Source organism: Xiphias gladius, unplaced genomic scaffold (assembly GCF_016859285.1).
Source record: "Xiphias gladius isolate SHS-SW01 ecotype Sanya breed wild unplaced genomic scaffold, ASM1685928v1 HiC_scaffold_884, whole genome shotgun sequence".
Classification (NCBI taxonomy): domain Eukaryota; kingdom Metazoa; phylum Chordata; class Actinopteri; order Istiophoriformes; family Xiphiidae; genus Xiphias; species Xiphias gladius.
In genome coordinates this window covers 1,735-27,627 of record NW_024402612.1, presented here as the reverse complement: position 1 = coordinate 27,627, position 25,893 = coordinate 1,735, and the positions used below count along the sequence as shown (strand labels likewise).

The 25,893-nt window shown below is 41.6% G+C and overlaps 3 long non-coding RNA genes across 5 annotated transcripts; all 3 read right to left on the bottom strand.

Moving 5' to 3' along the window:
• Positions 1-1,972: 1,972 nt before the first annotated feature.
• On the bottom strand, positions 1,973-3,838 carry LOC120787945. The gene is made up of 4 exons (XR_005707133.1): positions 3,682-3,838; positions 3,458-3,530; positions 3,175-3,347; positions 1,973-2,315 (listed from the first exon to the last, which is right to left on the bottom strand). It is a non-coding gene; the product is annotated as an uncharacterized LOC120787945 (long non-coding RNA).
• A 3,290-nt stretch (positions 3,839-7,128) lies between these two features.
• Positions 7,129-12,602, bottom strand: LOC120787944. 3 transcript variants are annotated; one of them, XR_005707131.1, is made up of 5 exons: positions 12,556-12,602; positions 9,290-9,404; positions 9,032-9,171; positions 7,892-7,961; positions 7,129-7,523 (listed from the first exon to the last, which is right to left on the bottom strand). It is a non-coding gene; the product is annotated as an uncharacterized LOC120787944 (long non-coding RNA). The 3 variants fall into 3 exon arrangements; XR_005707130.1 differs by lacking the exon at positions 12,556-12,602 and having other exon boundaries at positions 9,290-9,477; XR_005707132.1 differs by lacking the exon at positions 12,556-12,602 and having other exon boundaries at positions 7,892-7,933; positions 9,290-9,477.
• Positions 12,603-22,904: 10,302 nt separating this feature from the next.
• Positions 22,905-25,377, bottom strand: LOC120787947. The gene is made up of 3 exons (XR_005707135.1): positions 24,983-25,377; positions 23,948-23,980; positions 22,905-23,034 (listed from the first exon to the last, which is right to left on the bottom strand). It is a non-coding gene; the product is annotated as an uncharacterized LOC120787947 (long non-coding RNA).
• Positions 25,378-25,893: the final 516 nt, after the last annotated feature.

Genomic DNA, 25,893 nt, shown 5'->3' with positions numbered 1-25,893 from the left:
CGGCGACATCGTAATGGCCACTTTCTGCCTGCCACGTGGACGTCGTACAGCTTGAGAGCCACTCCACGGTTGAGTGTTAACTGAGGGTAGCGTAGAGGCTCCGGGCTCATTCCATCTCCCGCTTCCCTGACGGTACCTGGAGCTGGAGTTGCTGGGCCATCACAATAACTCACCAAAGTACAATTAGATCCATATTACTTTGCTAATTAGCTGACTCTATATTAGCCTACATCCTGGTAACTCGGTGAGCTCACGAGATGGACCTTATCAGACACGTTAACCCCGATTCATGCAATCCCAAGTCCAATCGGCAAATTCTAGACAAATAAAAATCACGGCTTTTTTGTGTTGTCGCTGCATACCTAGCATCAACAGCGATGCAACGTGAATAAGTAACAACCCGAACCTATAGCACTGAGGAGTTCGCCGCTGCAGCAAAAAAAAGGAAAAAAAGAGCATTTTAAGGTTAGCGAAAATGGATGACTCAGTCTGATGCATTATACTTTGTCAGTTCTGTTGAGGAATCAACTGAGGTGAGGCAGGTAGAAACTTCCCATGTGCGTAAAGTACTTTGTAGAAAGTTAAATACAAAAATATTTTACACTAAATATAAAACATTATTTATTATTATTATTATATTTTAAATATTTACAAACACTAGCAATGATCTATCTACCTACAAAAGCTTGTAAGTATGTTAAGTTACAGTTTTCTATTGATACACAGCACAAGAATGGAATTTCAACTATGTTGATTTCACTTTTCGATTGTCAAGGTATAGTTGTAGAGAGTAAGGTTACAATAGTGGAACAGTTATAGAATTTGAATGTACCATTCAACAATTATGAGTTTAACATTTATACCTGGAGTTTCAATTCGGGTTACAATTCTAGAATGTTAAGTTTCAGTTCTGGAATGTTAAAATACAGTTCTAGAAAATAAAATTAATAAATTGTATAGAGTTCTAGACGTTTCAGTTAGAATGTAAAGTTGAAGTTGTAGAAAGTTATTAAAGTTATTGTAGTTTATTAGATGGTGTTGATGATGTGAAGAGGACCAGGGAGACTCTGCTCACACCGTCTTGATTGCATATAAAGGTCTATTACAAAGAAGAACAGCGTCAACCTAAATTTCAAACCGTGCAAATTTAGGTTGTGCAAGTATATTTCTAGGATGTTAAATTACATTACATGAACAGGTATCAAATTTAAATATACAGTTCAGTAATTGGTTGTTTCAAATGTACATTTACATTTCAATTCGAGAAATGTTAATCTACAGCTGTAGAACGGGAAATTAAAATTCTAGAGTGTCAGGTCACATACCTAGAATGTTAATCACAGTTCTAGAGTGAAGTTGCAGTTCGTGAAAATTAAATACCAGTGGAAGAATTGGAATTTCCAATTCCAAATGTGGAAATCTCATTTCTAGATTGTTAAGCTAAACATCCACAGTAGTCTATCGACATATAAATATATTATATATATATATACATATAATCTATGTAATATATTATATTAAAGTGTAAATGTACAATTCAACAATTGGAATTTAAGTTCCAAAACATTACTATTTCTAGAATGTTAGGTTACATTCTAGAGTGTTAGGTCACAGTTCTATAATTCGACGTTATAATCCTGGAATGGTAAGATATAGGTAATAAAACGGTAAGTCACCACACTAGTATGTTAACTTACAGTTCTCTATGGATACACAGCACAAGACTGGAATTTCAACTATGTTGATTTCACTATAGTATTTAATATTTATATATATATATATATATATATATATATATATATATAATAAGATTCATCATTCTTATAATTTTCATAATAATTATTTTTATTTTTTTCAATAATTTTGACTTAAATTTTGTAATGTATACACATATATATATATATATATATATATATATATATGAATGAGTAGGGGTCTACTCAGTCAGATGTGATTACACGCACACGGAGGTCGGATCGGCCGGGGTTGCTGTCATGCATTGGGGAGTTTGCTCAGCTTGGGGTACTGATGCTTTAATTTTGTACATATAGAAATCAGCAATGCTCTGTTTCAAGCGTTTGAGCTTGACAACGCAATTTGAAGGTGACTTCACGGTGAAATTCAACTTCCTCTTTGTGGCCGAAGGTTGTGCTGAGAGGTGCTCTTCGTCAGATGAAAGGGGGTCAACTCGATAGTCACAGCGCTTCTGGCAAAGATCCTTGACGTCTTGCAAACTGGCTCATTGTCCAAGATGGGTTCCTCCACATAGATTTTGCCACCTGCTCCCTCTGCTCACTCGTGAGGTACATGTTGCCCTGCAAAAAAGGAACAAAGACAAAAAAACAAAAACAAAAAAAACCTTGCGTTTTGGTTTGTAGGCTAATAATGATGAGCGTGAGAGAAAGAGAAAAACAAACAGAAGGACAAAAAAATGTGCTAAATCCACAGATTGACCACTATTGACAGTTTCAGTCGGAGGGTCATCCTGCATTATTTTCCCGTTTACTTCGAGTGTTATCGAAGGCTTAAATTATGTCCTTGAGTATCTATTGCATAGATGAGAATTTTGAAGTCCATAGACTGAAATTTGGAAGAAGTTTGGGCCTGGATATCTGCTCACAGGAAGCAGCTAGAGGCATGGGGTGAGACTCTTTTGGGAGCTCTTGAAGAGTCCTTTCTGACAAACAAAGCTCTGTGTCTCTAACTTTTTATCACAGCTCTAAATAAACTTGAATTTATGATATGGAGTGCTTTCTTGCTCCGGATCTGATTGAAGTTCACATCCCCCTTCCTGCCAGCATCTTTCCATGCCTCTAGGAGGAAGTTGGAGGCCTTCACAATCTGCATGCCAGCGACTGTGTGGAATACATACTTGCAGCTCCCACCTTTTGTACAACAGGGGGTTTTCGCCAGTTTGGCAAGCCACCCATACTCCTCCTCGTTCAAAAACATGGCTGCTTGACCAAATGAGAAGAAACATCTCACAAAATTGGCATTTTTCTGTAGGTAGGTGGATTTGAATCCTGCCAAACAGTCACAGGCGACCGGCATATCCAGCCTATTTGACTTAAGAGCCATAACCCAAATGAGGACAGTGAGATAAAGTTAATTGATGAAATTGTTTATTACTTTGTCAAAAGTTAAAAAAAATAAAAATAAAAATAAAAATCTTACCAGAACCTGAAACCTCTCGCCATTATGCCAAATGTCTGGGTTCATGACGTTTTCTTTTGTCATATTTGTCATGACAACTGATCTGTGTCCAGAGAGGATGCAGAGGAACCCCATCGTGCTGCCCACGAGCTTATTGTGGTCAAACAGTGAGCCTGGATTCTTGGTGAGGCGCTCTGCAAAGCATACCAAGATACATGTAAAAAAATAAAACAATACGTAGATCGTAAACAACGAAAACTACATAAGATGAAGAAATACAACCTCAACCATTAACTCTACTTACCAAACAGTTTTGGAAATAGTTTCCCTAGCAGCCATCACAAATTTGATCTCCTGAGCTGCGTCAAGCTGATTCTCTGTGAAAACAGTTTTCACATGTGTCACATCTTTATAAAGTTTCAAATTAAAGTGAAAGTTTCTTTAGAGCGTAAAATATATTTACATGAAATACAATGTATATTTTATAAAGAACGCACCAGCAGACTGGCAGACTGTGTCAACATTTACCCGCAGTACTTCCTGCCGGTGGGCAGCCACTTTCTTTGACAATTCAGCCTGTATCCTTTTCATTTCCTATAAGAGCTTGCCGCTCTGCTTCAGTTTGCTGACCTTCTGGAAGGACTTGCCAATGTGTTTGAAGAACATCACGACGTTGGTAAGCATGGGCCACCTATGGAAAAAAGTAAGGCAGTAAGAACTCATTGTTTCTCATTGAAATATTTGTAAGGCCAATCAAACAGTTCTGCTACCAATTTTCAGAATAACCCAATGTCTCTACATTCTTTGGTTGCCGTGTTATCGAGGCTTAAATGCCCTGGAGTATCTATTGCACAGATGAGAGTTTGGAAATCCAAAGATATAAATTTGGGAGAGGTTTTTGATAACTTCTCACAGGAAAAAGCTAGAGACATGGGACCACATTTGTCTGAAAGCTCTCAAACAGCCCCGTCTGACGATCAAAGCCCAATGTCTCTGCACCCAATGGTCGCTGTGTTATCAAAGCTTGAATACGCTTAGATCGGCTACTGCATAGGTGAGAGTGATACATTTTTCCATTAAGAAAGATATGAAAGAAGAAAGACTTTTGACTTGCAAGTGCAACTTGTCCACCCGGTCGAGGAATCTCATGTCATGTTCCCCAGCAGAAACAGAGCAGCCAGAGACCATGTCCGTGCAGAAGCGATGCGCGCGGCCACATGCCTGGCGTGTATTTTTCCCGTCTTTTCTTGCCGTCCGTGGCCCCATGCAAAAGTTTTCAAAGTCCTGAAGAATCTTCTCTGCGGTAACGAAGACAATATCAATCAGTTTTCAAATCCCACAAAACCCAGAGGTGAGAAAGATCAACTAACTGTTCACTGTCTTCTCTCTTCCCCTTTCCCCCCTTTCCCACCTCTCTACCTCATTTTTCTCTTTTCATCCCAATTGGTCGAGGCAGACAGCCACCAACCCTGAGTCTGGCTCTTCCTGTTAAAAAGGGAGTTTCTCCTCTCCACTTCCACCTATTGCTTGCTCTTTTTCGGGAACTGCATACTTCATCACCCTGTAAATAATGAAAAATAACACTTCAAATTGTGGCTTTGCATCGTCTGCAAAGTCTCTTAAAATCACATAAAATAAAGTCACATAAAATACACATACCTGTTGAGATCTACTTACCCTCTTGTAACTGAGACCACGTACACATCAGATACCTCTGGATTTAGAGATGAAGGGTTGAAAAGGTCAAGAGATCAAAATGTAAGCCAAAGGACGCCCAGTCCACAAACTATTTCAGCCCCGTTTGGCCATGCAATGTTTTCTACGGACTTGCAACCCCTTCTGGCTGAAAGATAGTGTCCTACTGAATGTGTGTGTCCAAATATGTCACTCTGGGTCACCAGGAAGTGCCCCAAAATTAACCTCAAATTTCAAAAGCCCACCTGCTTCAAGTTCCAAATTTCAACCTATTTAAAACGTGTAACAGATTGAGATTTGGAACTGAAGCCTATGGTTCCAAATTTCAATCTATGCCATTTTTACAACATTTTTACCTTCTACATAAAAGCGATAAAAATGATCATAACATTATTGTAATAATTGTAATAACATTATTAATAACAATACTTACTCATACATCTCTTTGCTTAATGCAATATGTAGACTAGACTAGACTATTTGGTTATTCAATTTCTGTTTTCATAATCATTGTAACAATTTGTTTGATAGTTACTCAAAAGGTGAGTAAACACTGAATTAGATGTTTGCTCTTAAATTGCCATTATCCAACTTATCCAATAAAAAAAGGCCACGGAGTGGCCCGGTAGCCAAGTGGTTAGGGCACATACCACATGGGTGCAAATCCCCGGAGCAGCAAGTCCCCGTTCAATCTACTGGCTGGACCGTATGCTGCATGTCATTCCTCTACTCTAATTCCCCAAATTATCTGTTTCTCTCCACTACCTCTATAAAATAAGAGCATAAAGTAATTGAGGAAACAACGTTTCTCTGGCTTGTGAATTGGTTCTATATAAATAAAACTGAAATTTAATTGAATTGCTTCCAGATGACACATTTTTTTTCATCAAGATCCTAGAGATGTGGCACCCAGTCCATTCCACTTGGCCCCCCTTTCAAATGGTGTACAAACCAAATTTGATACCTGCATCTGCATGGGAAAATCATCAAAAGCTCAATTCCAAGTCTCCTTCCAGGTACCGGGACCCAAGTAGCAAATGTCAAAGACCCGCCACATATGTGGGAGAGAAAAAAACGTAACGACAAACCTATTCCGCCGGCATGGGAATGGGTCTGATTTGCGCTGCCACGCATGTTCTGGAGTAGTGATTTTTCAGGTGATGCTTCGATCCCGCCGCTGACTTTTGAAGTTGGGTGTAAATTTGTGGCGTCGTAGCTTTTCATAAATGGGAGCTACGAAAATGAGCAAACACATTTTTGGAAAGGCCAACGTCAGTACTGTCAGACTGCGGGGCTCGATTGTGCCCCCTTGTGGTATTTTTCCTGAAATTTTTCAGCAAGGTCCTAGAGACTTGAGACCAAGTCCACTCTGCTCAGCCCCCTGTAAAATACATACACCAAATTTGGTGCCTATAGCTGTACGGGAACATGATCAGCTCCTTCCAGGTCCCAGAACCCATGCAGCAAATGTCAAAGACCCACCACATGTATGGGACAGAAAAACCTTCACGACAAACTTCTTCCACTGTGGCCTGGAATTCGCTCCCACACATGATCTGGATTCATGATTATTTAGGTGAACCTTTCATCCCACCTCTGACTTTTGAACTTTGGTGCAACTTTGCAGCATCATTGTATCTCATAGAATAAAGCTACAGTCGTGACACAAACGATTTTGGAAAGGCCACAATGAGTGATGTGGTGCTTTTTGCGCATTCTTGTGTTTTTTTCTTAAATTTTTCAGTATTTTTTGTTTCGCAGTGCTAAAAGAGTTATGTCTATTATTGGAAAAGTTTACCCTTTGGAAAAAGTTAATAAATTCTCACCTACGACCAAGATCATAAATGAGAATTTGGAAGTATTTTGTGCTCCGGTAACTCCTCACAAGGAGCACCTCGAGTGATGGGACCATGTTTGACTGAAAGCTCTCTAGAGTGACTTTAGGAATAAGTTTGACTCTTAAGAACTCAACACAAGGAGCAGATACAAACATTGAACATAAGAACATTTATGTCCTTGAGCATTTCACAGCATTAAAATTTGCCGTGTTTACAATGAAATAAAATCAAATAAATATATATAGAAATAAATAAAATCAAATAAAAAATAGAAATTTTAAATAATCCATGAAATAAATATATTAAACCTATGATAAATATTTTAAATATAATATAAAACAAAACAGAAAAGTAAATGATAAAATAATTACAAAAATGTTTATATATAATATTTCATAATTGTATTTTATATTTAATCATATATATATATAAGATGCTTCATACATTATATTTTACAATATATTTCATTTCATGATTAAATAATTTTCACTCTGTAGTTGGTAATATATAAATGTTACGTTTGATCTATATACATCTATAATCGTTTAAAAAATACGATAAAGAAAACATAAAATAAAAACATCTGTACACAGCTGTTATAACAATATAATTAACAAAATTGAAGGACTTTATTTGGAAATACATTAATGGAACACTATTATTCTTAGTTGGGGGACAGCTCATCAGGTGGCGCTGGCACAGACCCAGAGGTCAGCTCGGCCGAAGGCGCTGGTACACAGTTGGGGATCGGCTCGGACGAGGGCGCTGGCACGCACCCGGAGGTCTGCGTGGCCGAGGGCGCTAGCACGCATACGGGGATCGGCTCGAGTGGTGGCGCTGACATGTCAAGAGGTCAGAATATTAAGTCAAAGGAAGCCTAATCCCCATACTATTTCAGCCCTGTTTGGCCATACAATGTTCTAGAGAGTTGCAACCCCCTTCTGGCTGAGAGAGAGCGTCCTACCAAATATGTCTGTCAAATTTTGTCATAATTCTGGGTCACCAGAAAGTGCCCCAAAATTAACACTGAATTTCAAAAGTCAACCTGCTTCAAGTTCCAAATTTCAATCTATTTAACAAGCGTAATAAATTGAAAACAACTTGCAGACTTGAGATAAAGCTACTACACACAAGTTTCAAAAGGTTCACTACACATTTTGAAGAGTTTTCATCAAAATTTTAGAGAGCTCATGAAAGTCACTCACCATGCGGTCAACACTGCTGGCCATCTACCCACTTCCTACTTCCTGTGACACAGGAAGTCCAACTTTAGCTCTGTATACATACATTATACAATAGCTTGAAAACCGGAAGTTCAGTTTTTGTCTTACAAGTTTCAGTTTATTGGCATTATTGTTTCCTCTTACCTCCCCAAAAAAACCTTATTAATAACAAATGCATACAATAACATACTTATTCATACATCTCTTTGCTTCATACAACATACAACTAGACTATGAAACATTACAGAGTTAGGTCCACAAGAGCGCCACCTGGATGGGGCTGACACACGTGACAGATCTGTTTGAGAGCTTTCCATAGATGCCTTCAGTGTGGCTCTATGACCAAGTATGAGAAAGTTTCCTATTTGCCCATCCCCCAATCTGCCAGCCTTCCAAGTGTTTGCCAGCCAGAAGTGTGTTTCAGTGTGTCAAGCCAAAATTTATCACACTTTCAAAGGTGAGTTAGGCAGGCATGCGCAACATATGTCATTGAGCTTGTCAAGGAGTGGCTATGGTGAAATTTTGAAGACATACATTTGGTCCAACATTTGGACGGTACGTGTACGAGGCCGATGTGTGTGTTTGAGCATCTCGAGTCCTTTCGGGGACGCTTATCCCCATGTCGCTAGCTACTTCTGTCGGCGTTAGGTCCAGAAGGACACCACCTGGCGGGGTCCACGGACCTCCTCAAGAGCTTTCCATGGGCGTTTGTCTCATGCCTCGTAGCGCTTTTCTCGCTCAGATATGATGCCAGTCAAGCCCTTCCAAATGTTCATCTGTGGCGATTCCAGTTTTCCCAATATTTCTCTATTACCATTGTAATTTCTAAAGGTTTGAGTGCAGTGTCACGTCCGTCAGCTGCTTTCAAAGGCGCCGTGCTCAGCAAATCTCGGAGCTACAAGAGGTTATGAATTGTATGGCATTTGTGAAAACAAAAGATGTTTGAGCCCTTAACGGGCTCTTTGCCCTGACATTCGCCACTCTGGACTGGTGTAGTATCCAATTTCTTCAAAATGATTCCTACAACCCAACTCTACGCCTTCATCCTGAACTTTGCCCCTTAAACAAGTAATAATTCTGCGCTGGACGCATGGCAAATTACCTTTACACGTTTGAACCTACCTCAGCAACAAGACTCCAGTTGGATATGGGACACACTCCAGGGCTTGATCAACCTCGGCAGGGCCTTCCTCAGGTGAGGGTGTTTTGTGATAATGGCCAAAACACTCCATGATCCTTGGGTCCACTACTAGTGATGTGTCCTAAAATTTAAACAACAAAAAGATAGAAACTCTAAAAACCCTCCCACTCTTGTAATTAATCACGACTTCCAAATGTACATTAGAGTTCCATTGCCCATCGTTAGGGAATCTGACTTACCTTTCCTCTCCTCACCTCTCCTTTGGGGCTGTACACAGTATGCGGAACCCAAAGTGACATGCACCGGCCCGTGCCTTGCCTTTGGCTCTCCACTCCAAACCATGTAGTTGTTGAACTGCATGGGGAGAGCCACTGTTTTAGTTTCCTATTCCTACCACTAAACCCTAACCCTCCCTAACCCCTAATCCTAACCCCTAACTCCTAACCTCTAACCTTAACCCTCCAACTTTGAGCAACAACCCGACCTGGAATATAAATTGAGGAAGAAGAATGGCCAAAGTGCTTCACACAGCTGTCTCACGATCTCCCGGGGCTGTAATTAGTATTTTTAAACCCAATTACCCTTCTTCAGCATGTGGACAAATATATAGCAAAAAATTAGTATTCTAAGAGGTATCTCACTTACTTCCTGGATGGGGGGAACACAAGAACACAGCATCACGGGTGAGTCTGAAATTCAATTTTTTTTTTTTTGCCTTTTTTTTGGGTAACTGTACAATACATCGCAAAAACAAAACTTACAATTTATACAATTTAAATTACAATTTTATTTTATTTTTTTTTTCCCACATGAAAAACAGGCTAAACTCCAATAAGGACTTGACACTTTTAACACAAACAAAAACCCAATTGGCTATGGGACTACTCCAAACCATGTAGTTGACTGGCTGCATGGGGAGAGTCATTGTATTTGTTTTCTAACCCTAACCCTAACCCTACCACCTAACCCTAACCGTCTCCCAGTTTGTTTTGAACACATACCCCCCCGCCGTGGGAGCAAGGGGTTTTTTTTACAATGCCCGTTTTTGGTCATGGGACAGCCTTTGACCAGGCCTGCCCTTGGGAAGCCTGGGGCTGCTTTGTTGATATGAGCTGGAATGGGGCTATCCCACGAAAACACATAGGGGTTTCACTGAGTGTTCTTCAATTTTTTGGAATATTGGGGAAGCTGGGATATGCACAGTAAGTGGTGGTCCAGGGCGTCAGGACCTTGATCATTGAGGACCACTGCAACAGCCCATCTTGCATTATGCCTGGCTAATCTGCCCCCCCCCCCTTTCCATCCCCTGGTCCATCTTAGGTGACCAGGTCTCGGATGCATCGCAACCTAGGCACGCTTGGAACCTTTTATCTTCTCATCCGCCGGGGGATGCGCCGGGATCTTGACTAACTGCATGGGGGGCTCTGCGGTACTTTTCCAGGGGGGATAGATCGTTCTCCACATACCGGTCTCGGGGTGCTGCTTTTCACTCAGTATTCCATATAATCGACAAGTCACCAATTCACTGTTTTATAATGACAGGAAAATCAATGAACCGTGACTTTCCTTCATTGATGTTCTTGTTGTTGTAGTAAGATGCCTATACCTTTGAGCAGAACACAAGAGACAGCTGTTTTGCATTTCCAGGCTGTCCCCAAAAGATGCAACCTCACTTTTGAACCAATAGACCCCAGGATAGAACTACCACACTAAAGAGTGGGTCTGAACAAATAACTTTACAGCCAGTCAACAAACACATCCCCCAGATAGTTCATATACCCTCTTTCTGATTGTCTCTCTCCCATGCTCCAAAAATGCTGTAGTGTCAGTAACTTTATTACTCTTCTTACTGTTTGAATGTGTACATTGGTTTTCTCGGTTAGAGAAGAGATTTACTGGCATTTATAACTAAATTCTGCAGGTTGTATGTCTAATAAACTCATGTATCAATATTTCCATTACCATTAGAGATAAACAGGTGATGTCTGGTCTCACTGTAATCACCGGGGGTATCGGGACTCCAGATTTTTATTCGGTGTATTTATTTGTAACAACGTACGGTTATTTAGGAACTTGTCTTAGAAAATAGACGACTGGGCATGTGACATCTGGCCTCTTCTGGAAAGCATGCCCTGGGGGAACGTAAGCGTGACACCGCCTCTGGGAGGACGAGTCATCGCAGAGCTGATGTCGGAGATGCAGGTTCGATGCCAGTCGGTACCGGACCTCTTGACCCCAACTCCATCGACGGGTACAGAGACCGACGAGCTGAGCTCTCAGTGGCTGCAGGATGGAAAGCTTGGAGATGAGCTCGGATTGGAAAGAGCTCTCTGCAGGTGGTTGGACCAGCAATGACAGCTGCGCTGCTCCTCGAAGCTCAAAGACACACTCCTGAAGAGAGGAACAACAAGATGTTACCTTTAATGGTCATATATACCTGTGGTGCGCTCAGCCAATGAGAACGCAGGAAACATAAAATCCTTAAAATTAAAATCAACAACTTTCTGTCTTTAGTTGTTTCGTTAAACGTACCGCTGATTTCATGAGCTGCTTGATTTGTAATTTCACATTCTTTAAATCTGATTGTGTGTGTGTGTGTGTGTGTGTGTCGCACGCCTGTCTCCGGTTACCATGGTGATGATGTTTTCACATGGCACCATTTCCGAATGACAAATCAGTAAACAGTTGGATGCTTCATTCAAACTGATCATCACATTTTAAATAAAACTGATTCCAGTCATTAATTGAGTCCAACCTCTTAAACTCCCAGTTAAAGTATCCCTACACGTTTCTTTAAAGTTAAAAAAAAAAAACTTTTTCCACACAGTCTGACAGTAACAGAAATGTCTTCTGGCTCTGTTAATGCAGTGACCTCATCAAGCATAAGTTTCTTTATATACAACAATACTGTTTTCTTTCCTTATACGATGTGAATGGACTCTTAACTGAGAGCCAATAATAATGCTCAGATTTCTCAGCTGTGGTGCAAAACGTGTTGATATTTACTTAACTGTGAACTTGGTTTCTCTTTTAAAAACATATGCAGGTCCTGACTCAGCTGGAAGATGTTTTCACATCCTCACACAGATTTCGGGTACATTTTAATAGCAGTAAACAGGCTCAGATCATCAACAGTTGTACAGAGTTGTCTGTTTTCTGCACAGAGACTAACACAGTCTGCTGAATTAACATAAGAACCTTAGAGGAACTAGAAATGAGCCTTGTGGGACTCCATCTGGAGTCTTACACAGACGGATGGAGCTTACACAGGCCCCCTTCTGCACCTTATATTAAACAAATGAAATATCTATATTTATCCATATTTTTATCATTTAAAAAATGAATAATAGACAAACAAAATTACAATTGATTGATTGATTAGAAGGAGCAGACCAGTTTGGATCAATTTTGACTCCGACGTGTTCCTGCAGGTGGAGCTCACGAGAAATTCATAAAACTTCAGGTGTTAGGAGGTGCGAGGTGTGAATAGTTAAAAGACTGTTACCGTGGTGAATGAGCGTGCTCAGTAGCATCCTCAGACCCTGTTTTGAGTATCTGTGAACGGGTGAACACTGACTCCATCCTCCCCCCAGTAACAACCAGGCATCGGAATGACTCCTGGCTCTGCCCACTTCAACGCGTGTACTTTACTGACCGCAGAAGCCCGCCCACCTCTGCATAAGACACGCCTCCTGGAAGAATCACCTGCAAACAAGAACTCAGGGCATATTAAAAACTAGAATACCTGATTCTGAACCCGAAATCCAAGGCTAAACCCTGAAACGGACATCTGAAGAAATGAACACTTACTGTCTTCGCTTCTTCCTCAGTTTTCAAAACTGAAACCAGTCCTCACACAGAGAGGAGAACACACTTACAGAGTCAGGTTTACCTTCAGTACATGGACCAGGTGAGTCTGCAGACTCCCCTCATCGTCAGCAGCACAGATCAGCTGATCGCTCGATGTGACCATCTCAAATTGATGAGCCGGTCTGAACATACAGGAACACAAGAAGAGGAAGAGGTCATTGAAGTACAAGTAGAAATGTTAGTAGTGTTGGTAGAATGAACAAGAAATCCACTGAGCACAGATGCAGAGAAAAACGCTACATGCTCTCACTGATACTATCACACTTTTTACACTGTGTTACTGATCTTAAGGCATCATAAAGCATCGATGACAACCCTTCATAATCTGTTCAAACAAGAACTGAAAAAGGAAAAAAAACCTGAAAGTAATGGACAAAAAAAACAAAAAAAATCATCCCCGCTGAAATGCAATTTAAAGTTTTAACTATTTGTCATCTGTTGATTAATGTTCTTTTGCTATATCAAATCATTTACAGTTTTTCTCCTGCGTCTAACAAGCTGCAGTGACAGACGGGCCTCCACCAGAGGGACCTGATGATGTGGTCGGCACCAGACCTATATACAAGTGAACTGTATCCAAAGGGAAAAAATAATCCAAAACTATTCATGAAATTTCAAAAAAACGGAAAAAAACTGTAACTTAAAAAAAGTAACTTACCATGATAATTTTCTCTTCTACGATCCACGAAAAACATTGAAAACTTTCCTCTAACGATCTATTTAAAAACACCAAAAACTATTTACAAAACGAAAACAAAAGGAAAAGGAAACTTACCATGATGAACATTCCTCTAATGATCCATGTAAAAACTAATTTATCAAAAACTATGTACAAAATAAAAAAAATTACCATAATAAAAGCGGACAAATAAAAAAGATACATGAAATACAACTATTTACAAAACCTTGTGATGAAGAAAAACAAAAAAACAAAAACTATTTACAAAATCCAAAAAAAAGGGAAAAGGAAACTAACTGTCCTCTAACGATATATTGAAAAACACCAAAAACTATTTACAAAACGAAAACAAAAGGAAAAGGAAACTTACCATGATGAACATTCCTCTAATGATCCATGTAAAAACTAATTTGTCAAAAACTATGTACAAAATCAAACAAAAGGCAGCTTGCCCTCCCGATGTAATCGTATATTCCTCTCAGGGTTTGTCCCGGCCTCCTCCCTCCTTCCACCCTCCTGATGACGTGGTCCTCACCTGGAATATATACAGTGAACTAGACTACATACGGTGAACTACAGACAACAAACAATTTACCCTCCTGACAAAATCTGAATCCCACATTTCAACAGTTACGATGAAAGTAACTAACAGCAAGAGCAGAGGGATCAATGAGAGAAAACAATAACATTCAGGGACGTGAAATAGAACTACTAACAAGCACTTGGGATGAACAAAAGCAATCAAGACACAAGATCAAATGATTAAAGGACGAATGCATGTGGTAAGTTTCCTTTTTCTTTTTTGTTTGATCGAGTAAATAGTTGTTTATTTTTTTAATAGATCAGAGCATTCAGTCGTCTCTGCATGAGCACAAAACAGGCAGCAAAGGAAGGAGGTTATTGGCTCTGCACATTCAGCAACTATGATGAGCAAGTTACAGGAGACGGTTTAGAGGAATAATTATAATGACCAAACAGCACAGAATTTTTCTATATAAATGAAGTTTGAAATGTGTCGAGTGCATGTTTTGAAATGGCTAGTGTGTTTTTACCATCAGGGCGATGCAGCTGCAGTGGACAGTGTGGTCCTCTCCTGGGAGGCTGTGAACCTGTTGTGCCTGCAGGGTGAACACAGAACGGTTAGTGTTGACCATCAGATGTGCTAAATGTCACGAAGACACTAAAGGTTATAATCCCTGAGTCAGCTGTGAATCAAGAAGAGAGTCTCACGGTGGAGAGAGGGTGTCCCGGTTCACCACAAACAGCTGGATAGGTGTTCTGGTTCTTAGGTGCACGGTGACCACGTTCCGGATGGTGTCGTAGTCCCCCACAACCAGGGTGCAGCGGGTCAGGAGGCAGACCATCGCCCTCTCGCTGCCAGGAGGACGGACACGCAGCCCTACGAACAGTGCCTCCACCAGCCGCTCAGGTGAACAAGCCAATTTAAAGAATTACCGTGATAATGATTTGCTGATTCAAATTCTGCTTTGAGGAAGTTTTTGTGTTAGTAAAGGCAACATGGATGTGTGCCATTCAGCTGATTTACTGCGCTAAATCACCCAGTTTCAATCAGATGCCACCTGTTTCTTCCTTTGCCAGCCAGTAACTGTCGCCAGCGTCAGTTACTCTGCGCTATCAGAGGCCTCAGCGGCAGGTGTTTCGCCGCGTCACGTTAATCGTGCTGAGGTGCAGCCTCAGTCGTTATCTAGCCGTGTATAAGGGCAGCGCCAGCGTTGTCTTTTCCTTTTCATGTAGTCGGTACAGGGAGAGGGAGCAGGTGGTACGACGCGTAGCCTTGTGAGTGTTTCATGAATCGGTGCTTGCGTTACTTTATCCGATTGTGTGTAAAACAGGATAAATCTTAAATTTCCTTTTCTGTGATTCACAGCATCTTCTCGTCCTCCGCCGGCATCACCTGTGGTACGAAGAGCTCCTCCTGCTGCTGCTGCTGCTGCTGCTCTCAGACCGGCTGCTCCTCCTCCTACTTTGAGAAATTCGATCTGTTAATCCCAAACTTCACAGAGCTGATGACGGTGAAAAGCAACAGATTCTATTAGGGGAGAGACATCAGCAGACTTAGCTGCACAATATGTGATTGCATGTCACAAACCGACGGACACATAATTTAAACATCACTGCATGTGACCAGAATTATCTTTATTTAATTTTGTTCAAACTTCTCAACTGAGTATTTGCTGCTTTGTCAGTTGGACAAAATAAATGACATTCCGACATTTTATATAACAAATTAACGGAGAAAATATTTATCTGATAAATGGATGCTGAAAATAAATGTTAGTTGCAGCATTAAATAAGTCTTACTGTTATGTTCTGAAACACTACCGAAACAGTACTGCACAAACCAAACGGCGGTAAACAGGATTAAAACGTAGCAACTATTGGCTGAACCAGACAATATTAACTAGAACACAGCGGTACATTGAAGATCTTCAGTGGTAAAGCTGCTTTGAAGCAGACCTGTGGCTCAAAGAGACAATTGTCTTGCACACAAAGTTCTTAACATCTTTCCAGGATCTTTTATCCAAGGCTTTCTCTTCTTTTACACATTGCATGCAGGGTTCTTTTCCAGGAACTTGGCGCTCTTTAATAAACTATGCCAAGTGTTTCTTTACCGCACTCCTCTCTACTTCACTCCACGGCCTCTTCGCCTTCACTATGGTTCGCTCTACAAATGAAAGAGAAGACAATGTAGATTTTGTAACCTTAAATACATAAAGCTCAGTGTAGATTTCTTGACTCCTATTGTGGTTTTGCTTTAAGATCCAGTACAGTTGAGACAAGTACAGCCACACACAGTTCTTTCTACACTACTCAACATTAGCATCCGTTACGTGAGTCAGTGAAATCTCAGGTATGATGGCATGATGTCTATTTAAATGCTGACTGTAAAATGTGACTACCCAAATCTGACAGTTGGCCACTAACACGTAAATTTCAGAGGTCAAAAAGTGGGTAAAGTATGAAAAACAACCAGCGGTTTACTTTGCCAAAGGAGGGTACATTTCGTAATAGACATTAACTCACCATCGATATCTGTACTCCCATCCTCACCACAGGGATCAGGACTCTTTTTGGGGGAGAAGAGCTCAGAACGCCCAACTGAAAAACGAGAGCAAACAAGGAGTATGTACGATAGGAAGACATACTGAAAGCATAAAACTGTATCTGCAGAGAGGCCTATAATTATTGATACATGAGAGTTTTCGCCAGCATGTATCTACTGATACCTGCCATGAAATGTGGGGGTTGTTCAAATGTGTAGAACGTTTGTTGATTTGTGTTTGACGAGCGATAAAATAATTCAGGAGCACCTACTGACAAAGGAAAAACCAACATAAAGCGTCTTAGTAAGGTGTTGGGGCCACCACGAGCCCCCAGAAAAACTTCAGTGCGCCTTGCCATTGTATCTACAAGTCTCTGGAAGTCTACTGCAGGGATGAACACCATTCATTCAAAGACATTCCCTCATTTGGTGTTTTGATGATGGTGGTGGAGAGCGCTGTCTAATGCGACAGTCCAAAATCTCCCATAGGTGTTCAACTGGGTTGAGATCCAGTGGCAGCGAAGGCCACAGCATATGAGTCACATCATATCATCGAACCATTCAGTGACTCTTCGTGTCCTGACTGGAGGCATCTGCAGTTGGCTGCTAACACGTAAATTTCAGAGGACAAAACTGTACGCAGCAGCAGCGTCTCCTTGAACATTACAAGACAGTTCGTCCTCACAAATGGGTCAACATGGGAAAATAATTCAACTGCCATAAAAATGGACACTAATTATTTACTCAAAATTGTAAAAATCTCTACTGAAACAAAAGAACGGAATCGTGACAAGTACTGTAATTAAAACTCTTGACAGTAAAGTAGTACTCTACTTGTTTTTTAACTGATAGATTAAAGTATTAAAAACAACCAGCAGGTTCCTTTGCCAAAAGGCAAGAGCTCCTGTACATTTGGTAATAAACATTAACTCACCATCTATATCTGCACTCCCATCCTCACCACAGGGATCAGGACTCTTTTTGGGGGGGGAGAGCTCAGAACGCCCAACTGAAAAACGAGAGCAAACAAGGAGTATGTACGATAGGAAGACATACTGAAAGCATAAAACTGTATCTGCAGAGAGGCCTATAATTATTGATACGCGAGAGTTTTCCCCAACAGGTATCTACTGATACCTGCCATGAAATGTGTGGGTTGTCCAAACGTGTAAAACGTTTGTTGATTTTCGTTTGACGGCGATAAAAAAATTCAGGAGCACCTACTGACAAAGGAAAAACCAACATAAAGCGTCTTAGTAAGGTGTTGGAGCCACCACGAGCCCCCAGAAAAGCTTCAGTGCGCCTTGCCATTGTATCCACAAGTCTCTGGAAGTCTACTGCAGGGGTGAACACCATTCTTTCACAAGACATTCCCTCATTTGGTGTTTTGATGATGGTGGTGGTGGAGAGCGCTGTCTAATGCGTCAGTCCAAAAACTCACATAGGTGTTCAACTGGGTATCGATCCAGTGGCAGCGAAGGCCACAGCATATGATTCACATCATCTCATCAAACCATTCAGTGACTCTTCGTGTCCTGACTGGAGGCATCTGCAGTTGGCTGCTAACACGTAAATTTCAGAGGGCAAAACTGTACGCAGCAGCAGCGTCTCCTTGAACATTACAAGACAGTTCGTCCTCACAAATGGGTCAACATGGGAAAATAATTCAACTGCCATAAAAAAGGACACTAATTATTTACTCAAAATTGTAAAAATCTCTACTGAAACGAAAGAACGGAATCGTGACAAGTACTGTAATTCAAACTCTTGACAGTAAAGTAGTACTCTACTTGTTCTTTAACTGATAGATTAAAGTATGAAAAACAACCAGCAGGTTCTTTTGCCAAAAGGCAGGAGTTTCTGTACATTTCGTAATAAACATTAACTCACCATCTATATCTGTACTCCCATCCTCACCACAGGGATCAGGACTCTTTTGGGGAGAGCTCAGAACGCCCAACTGAAAAACGAGAGCAAAAGAAAAACTGTGTACGAAAGGAAGACATACTGAAAGCATAAAACTGTATCTGCAGAGAGGCCTATAATTATTGATACATGAGAGTTTTCCCCAGCAGGTATCTACTGATACCTGCCATGAAATGTGGGGGTTGTTCAAATGTGTAGAACGTTTGTTGATTTGTGTTTGACGAGCGATAAAATAATTCAGGAGCACCTACTGACAAAGGAAAAACCAACATAAAGCGTCTTAGTAAGGTGTTGGGGCCACCACGAGCCCCCAGAAAAGCTTCAGTGCGCCTTGCCATTGTATCTACAAGTCTCTGGAAGTCTACTGCAGGGATGAACACCATTCTTTCAAAAGACATTCCCTCATTTGGTGTTTTGATGATGGTGGGGGAGAGCGCTGTCTAATGCGACAGTCCAAAATCTCCCATGGGTGTTCAACTGGGTTGAGATCCGGTGGCTGAGAAGGCCACAGCATATGATTCACATCATCTCAACAAACCATTCAGTGACTCTTCGTGTCCTGACTGGAGGCATCTGCAGTTGGCTGCTAACACGTAAATTTCAGAGGACAAAACTGTACGCAGCAGCAGCGTCTCCTTGAACATTACAAGACAGTTCGTCCTCACAAATGGGTCAACATGGGAAAATAATTCAACTGCCATAAAAAAGGACACTAATTGTTTACTCAAAATTGTAAAAATCTCTACTGAAACAAAAGAACGGAATCGTGACAAGTACTGTAATTAAAACTCTTGAGAGTAAAGTAGTACTCTACTTGTTTTTTAACTGATAGATTAAAGTATTAAAAACAACCAGCAGGTTCCTTTGCCAAAAGGCAGGAGTTTCTGTACATTTCGTAATAAACATTAACTCACCATCTATATCTGCACTCCCATCCTCACCACAGGGATCAGGACTCTTTTTGGGGGGGGAGAGCTCAGAACGCCCAACTGAAAAACGAGAGCAAACAAGGAGTATGTACGATAGGAAGACATACTGAAAGCATAAAACTGTATCTGCAGAGAGGCCTATAATTATTGATACATGAGAGTTTTCGCCAGCATGTATCTACTGATACCTGCCATGAAATGTGGGGGTTGTTCAAATGTGTAGAACGTTTGTTGATTTGTGTTTGACGAGCGATAAAATAATTCAGGAGCACCTACTGACAAAGGAAAAACCAACATAAAGCGTCTTAGTAAGGTGTTGGGGCCACCACGAGCCCCCAGAAAAACTTCAGTGCGCCTTGCCATTGTATCTACAAGTCTCTGGAAGTCTACTGCAGGGATGAACACCATTCTTTCAAAAGACATTCCCTCATTTGGTGTTTTGATGATGGTGGTGGAGAGCGCTGTCTAATGCGTCAGTCCAAAATCTCCCATGGGTGTTCAACTGGGTTGAGATCCGGTGGCTGAGAAGGCCACAGCATATGATTCACATCATCTCAACAAACCATTCAGTGACTCTTCGTGTCCTGACTGGAGGCATCTGCAGTTGGCTGCTAACACGTAAATTTCAGAGGACAAAACTGTACGCAGCAGCAGCGTCTCCTTGAACATTACAAGACAGTTCATCCTCACAAATGGGTCAACATGGGAAAATAATTCAACTGCCATAAAAAGGACACTAATTATTTACTCAAAATTGTTGTAAAAATCCCTACTGAAAAAAAAGAACTGAATCGTGACAAGTACTGTAATTAAAACTCTTGAGAGTAAAGTAGTACTCTACTTGTTTTTTAACTGATAGATTAAAGTATGAAAAACAACCAGCAGGTTCTTTTGCCAAAAGGCAGGAGTTTCTGTACATTTCGTAATAAACATTAACTCACCATCTATATCTGCACTCCCATCCTCACCACAGGGATCAGGACTCTTTTTGGGGGAGAAGAGCTCAGAACGCCCAACTGAAAAAACGAGAGCAAACAAGGAGTATGTACGAAAGGAAGACATACTGAAAGCATAAATCTGTATCTGCAGAGGACCGAAATTATTGATACGCGAGAGTTTTCCCCAACAGGTATCTACTGATACCTGCCATGAAATGTGTGGGTTGTCCAAACGTGTAAAACGTTTGTTGATTTGTGTTTGACGAGCGATAAAATAATCAGGAGCACCTACTGACAAAGGAAAAACCAACATAAAGCGTCTTAGTAAGGTGTTGGGGCCACCACGAGCCCCCAGAAAAACTTCAGTGCGCCTTGCCATTGATTCTACAAGTCTCTGGAAGTCTACTGCAGGGATGAACACCATTCTTCCAAAAGACAATCCCTCATTTGGTGTTTTGATGATGGTGGTGGAGAGCGCTTTCTAACGTGTCAGTCCAAAATCTCCCATGGGTGTTCAACTGGGTTGAGATCCGGTGGCTGCGAAGGCCACAGCATATGATTCACATCATCTCATCAAACCATTCAGTGACTCTTCGTGTCCTGACTGGAGGCATCTGCAGTTGGCTGCTAACACGTAAATTTCAGAGGGCAAAACTGTACGCAGCAGCAGCGTCTCCTTGAACATTACAAGACAGTTCATCCTCACAAATGGGTCAACATGGGAAAATAATTCAACTGCCATAAAATTGGACACTAATTATTTACTCAAACTTATAAAAATCCCTACTGAAATTAAAGAACTGAATCGTGACAAGTACTGTAATTCAAACTCTTGACAGTAAAGTAGTACTCTACTTGTTCTTTAACTGATAGATTAAAGTATGAAAAACAACCAGCAGGTTCCTTTGCCAAAAGGCAGGAGTTTCTGTACATTTCGTAATAAACATTAACTCACCATCTATATCTGTACTCCCATCCTCACCACAGGGATCAGGACTCTTTTTGGGTGAGAAGAGCTCAGAACGCCCAACTGAAAAACGAGAGCAAACAAGGAGTATGTACGAAAGGAAGACATACTGAAAGCATGAATCTGTATCTGCAGAGAGGCCTATAATTATCGATATGCGAGAGTTTTCGCCAGTAGGTATCCACTGATTGCTGCCATGAAATGTGGGGGTTGTTCAAACGTGTAGAGCGTTTGTTGCTTTGTGTTTGACGAGCGATAAAATAATTCAGGAGCACCTACTGACAGAAAGCGTCTAATGGTAGCTTTGAAGTACAGTGAGGTAGATTAGTATTTGGACAGTGACACAATATTTGTAATTTGGCCTCTGAACACCACCTCAATGGATTTGAAACAAAGCAATAGAGGATGCGATTGAAGCGCTACTGTTGCGTCAGTATCCCCCTGCTTTGTGAGGGGGATACTGATGATTTCTCAGAGCCAACACAGTTTTGGTGAGGGGGAATTCATCTCGTTTTAAATCCATCTGTTTTCCAAGGGGTTTTTGCCTTCTTCTCGGCCGGTCATCATCACTCGAGTCTGTCCAATCAGGACCTCCACTGCTCCTTTAAGACAGAACCCAATTTCGACCGCCTTTGAAGGTTTTCCGGTCTCATTTTTGCCTGGACTTAAGTCTTTAGGCCTCTCAGCTACACTGACAACAAGTTGAAATTTTGACGGTGCACGTAAATCCTCCAGGGCCCCTCGCAGTCTTGTCCCAATGTTTCGCAACCAACATGAAGCTGCCAAGCGCCCTGACTCTTTGTGCAACGTACTGGGGCCTAGACTTCACACGGCCATGTTTTGCATACAGTGAATCTCCATATCTGCAAATCAAGGACACGTCATCTGGTTGCATGTTGTTGTTGCTACTCTGGCATCCGCCGGAGGAAGTCGTTATTTGAAAGCAGGCGTGCAGCACGACCTTGTACTTTTCCCGTCTTTTTCTTTTGTCTTCTCTCACGCCTGACGTTTTACTTTTGCATGAGGACTGAACTTACAGCATCTGCTCCACAAAACCCTTTTTAGCAAACATTCCTTTTTCAGAGGGCTGCTTCCATGTCACCAGTTGTCCCCTGCCTTGTTCCAGGATTTTGCTACTGTGCTTGAAATCGACTTTATTTCGCAGTTGATCCAAAAGGAAAGCCGAGGGCTTATGCTCCATCCTTGTTCTCCATACGCTTTATCTGCAAATGCCTCGCCATCTTCAAGTTCGAGTGGCCAAAGCAGAGGCAATGATGTCTTTTGTACCGTACTCTTTTGTCGTCTTATCTCTTTGTGCACGTTTTTAAAGGTCGCAGTTAAATTCAACTCACCTTTTTTGTTCCTCTTTCGTTCTTTATTTTGTCTTTTCCCATAAGGTGTTGGGTTTTTGTGTTTTTCGGCGGTACACTTGCCTTTTAAGCAGCTTCATCTTCCTGGACAATTTCTCAGCTTTGCCGGGCTTTTCAAATCTTCCTCGTCACCGGACGATGATGCATCCTGACGTGGACTGGACTCTGGGTCCGATCCCGTACGGCTGAACAGTTCAGACACGGAGGAATCGCACTCTGCCTCATCAAGGACAAAGTCCCCCTGTAAGTATAAAGCATAACCATGAGAAAGTCGTCAATTTCACCATGCTTAGCATCATGACTGTCATCAGTTTCATATTGAAAACGTGAGATTAAAATATCCTTTGGAAAATCTCAAAATGATTTGTTTGGAAAAGGCCGATGTCAAGATGTTTTGATTACTCATTCATGCTGAAAAACAGTTTTATCACAGTCAGAAGACAAACGTCAGTGAACACCATCAACCCTTGTACAATGGGTTTTAAGATCTACAAATAAGCTACATAAATACACACACACACATATATGTGTGTATTATATATATATATATATATATATATATATTTAGCCTTCTATTTAGAGTTAGTTGTAATTCATCTAGCACACTGAAACTGCTCTATAGTTGTATTAATTTGGACGTACGGATAAGACCCATGAAACTGTCCCCTAAAATGTGTCACCACAGAGTTGACTTGGCACCTCTATCGTATAAAACTTGAGCCGTCCATCTTGTGTTTCTTAGGTCCCCGTAAATAGCCGAACTTACAGCATCTCATCTGCTCACCGAGCGACAAGTCATGAGGTCGATCCTTTTAACTTGCAGTCGGGCACAGTTTTTTGATCCCGCGTTGGTTACTTGGACATTACCGTCATCCGTGACGTTGCGTATGAGCGGTGATGGTTTCTGTGTGCTGAGGGTTTTCCAGAAAAAGAGTCATAGGAGCCTAATAGTAGAGCTAGGAATCTGAGCCTTGTGTCAGTCAACCTCAAAGGAATAGTTGCCACATTGATCACTTATGAGTATGAACTTATCTGCTTTCACGGTGTCTCATTGATACTTAAAACTCCTCTTTACACGCTGAATTATAACTACTAGCAACTAGTCTAGTGAAGAGTCTACACAAGGATAGTGAAGATTTCATGAAGGCACCTACCGGTCTCGGCCTCGCAGCCATCACTTCCCGGACCTAACACCAAAGATAAGATGGACAACGTATTTCATGATATCGTTTGAATAATTCAAACCAAGTAATTCCATTCACGGGCAGAAAGTAGCGGTGTGTTATACGTTATACGTTTTAGTACTACATTCATCTTCTCGTGACACGAAGACATTTCAAATCTTAATTTCATACCACGTTTAAAACTGAATGTATCAATGACAAATTCAAAAGCCGATCACCTTTTGGTTTGAGTCTTAGCTCTGCCATTAAATTTTACATTAGAGGTGTTTCTCTTCCTCTATTATTATTTACTCATTTCTTTCTATGTATTTTTTCTGTATTCATTTCTTTATCGACGTCCTCTCTGTTCCATGAGGTACTAGGAGTCGACTCTCGTCTTCTGGTAAGTGGAATTCATCATCTGCAGATGGTCTCAAGCATACGGAGATCAAAGGTCACACGGCCATGAGCAAAGAGCGCAACACTTAGTAAGCGTTTCTACACTTTAGCGAGTACGGAAGGGAACCGTAGCAATTGTTCCATCGCAGCTGCGGGGAGGAAGGCCATGCCCCGGCATCGTTTTACCACCGAAGGCCAGTGCTTTCTGCAGATGAGAGTAGTATTCACATTTTTCCACGGCGCTCCCTGCATCCATCAGCAGGGCGGAATGCTAGGCGCCTTTGTGCATCGGACTTTACGCCAGAACAGTAGCTTTATCCGGTAACTTTGTGAAACTCATTGCGGGCAAAACTTAAATACCGTATTGGCCTGAGTAAGAGGAGCCTGTACAAATGGCCCGACATCCATCTAACGGTAGCTGCTACGTGTTCAGTTTACAAACAAGCCACGAGAGACTCTTCTGCGTTTACTGCAGTGACTTCTCTAAAGTGTAGCTCAGGTGTCTTCAAAGCGCCGTTTAGCTTAAGCATTTTAGTCGCAGCTAAAGATGCGGTAGACCGCGATAGCGCCAAAATTCAACAAACGCGCCTGATAAAATGATGCTGCGCAAACAGCACCGACTGCTACCTGCGCAGAAAGGCTTCGGGCAAACCGTCTTAGTCGTCCCGGTCTTCCCGTAAATCTCTCCAGGTCGCTGTCGGGACCGCTCCCTGTAGCTCCTGACTGCACGCTGCCCTTACTGAACTGCCCCTTGAGGCGGCGGCAGCGCAGGTGCGGGGGGAGTGCCCCTCTCCTCGATGGGCCGTCAATTAAGGCTGAGCTGAGGGCAGGGAGGGGACACCACAGTGTTCTCCAACTCTTAACCCTCTCTTGACTGTGGAAAACGAAAGACCGGTCCCATTTGTCGCTTAACGTTCAAGTCCCTCTCTTGAGAGCAAAGTCGAACCATATACACAGTATGCAAATCAGTGAAAGTAGCAGTATCACAGTACGAAGACACTCGGTCGTTGCAGCTGGCAAAGGTGGAGCTATCGTTGGCAACTTTACATACTCCTTGGTGAGTGAAAGTCTCCTTTCAACTTGTGGTCATCGACCGTGACTTACTTGCTGATCGGTGAGGAACTACGGTAAGCAAATGAATGTAGTGGAGTAAAAACGTTCCCTCCTTAAATGTAGTGGAGTGTGAAAGGCTACTTTTATGTGTTTTTACATATTATCTCCTTAGGAGACTAAAAGAAAGTGGCTTGTGGTGCTTATTACACTCAGGTGCTGGTACTAAACCGAGGTGTTATTCTGCAAGGAATGCACCCAAACACATATGGTTGTCTATATGTGACAAAGCGACCCCTTATATGGAGGCGGCAGGACTGTCCTTGGGTGCTGTCCTGTGTCTCGTCTTTTCTACCTCTTTTCCTACAGATAAGTCCTTAAGTGGGAGAGTCGATCATGTCCAGAGGCAAATCTCCCTACGAGGGAGGCACGTACCTGAGGAGTGAATAAGAAGATGACCCTGCCGACGATGTTATTTGCAATGTTTA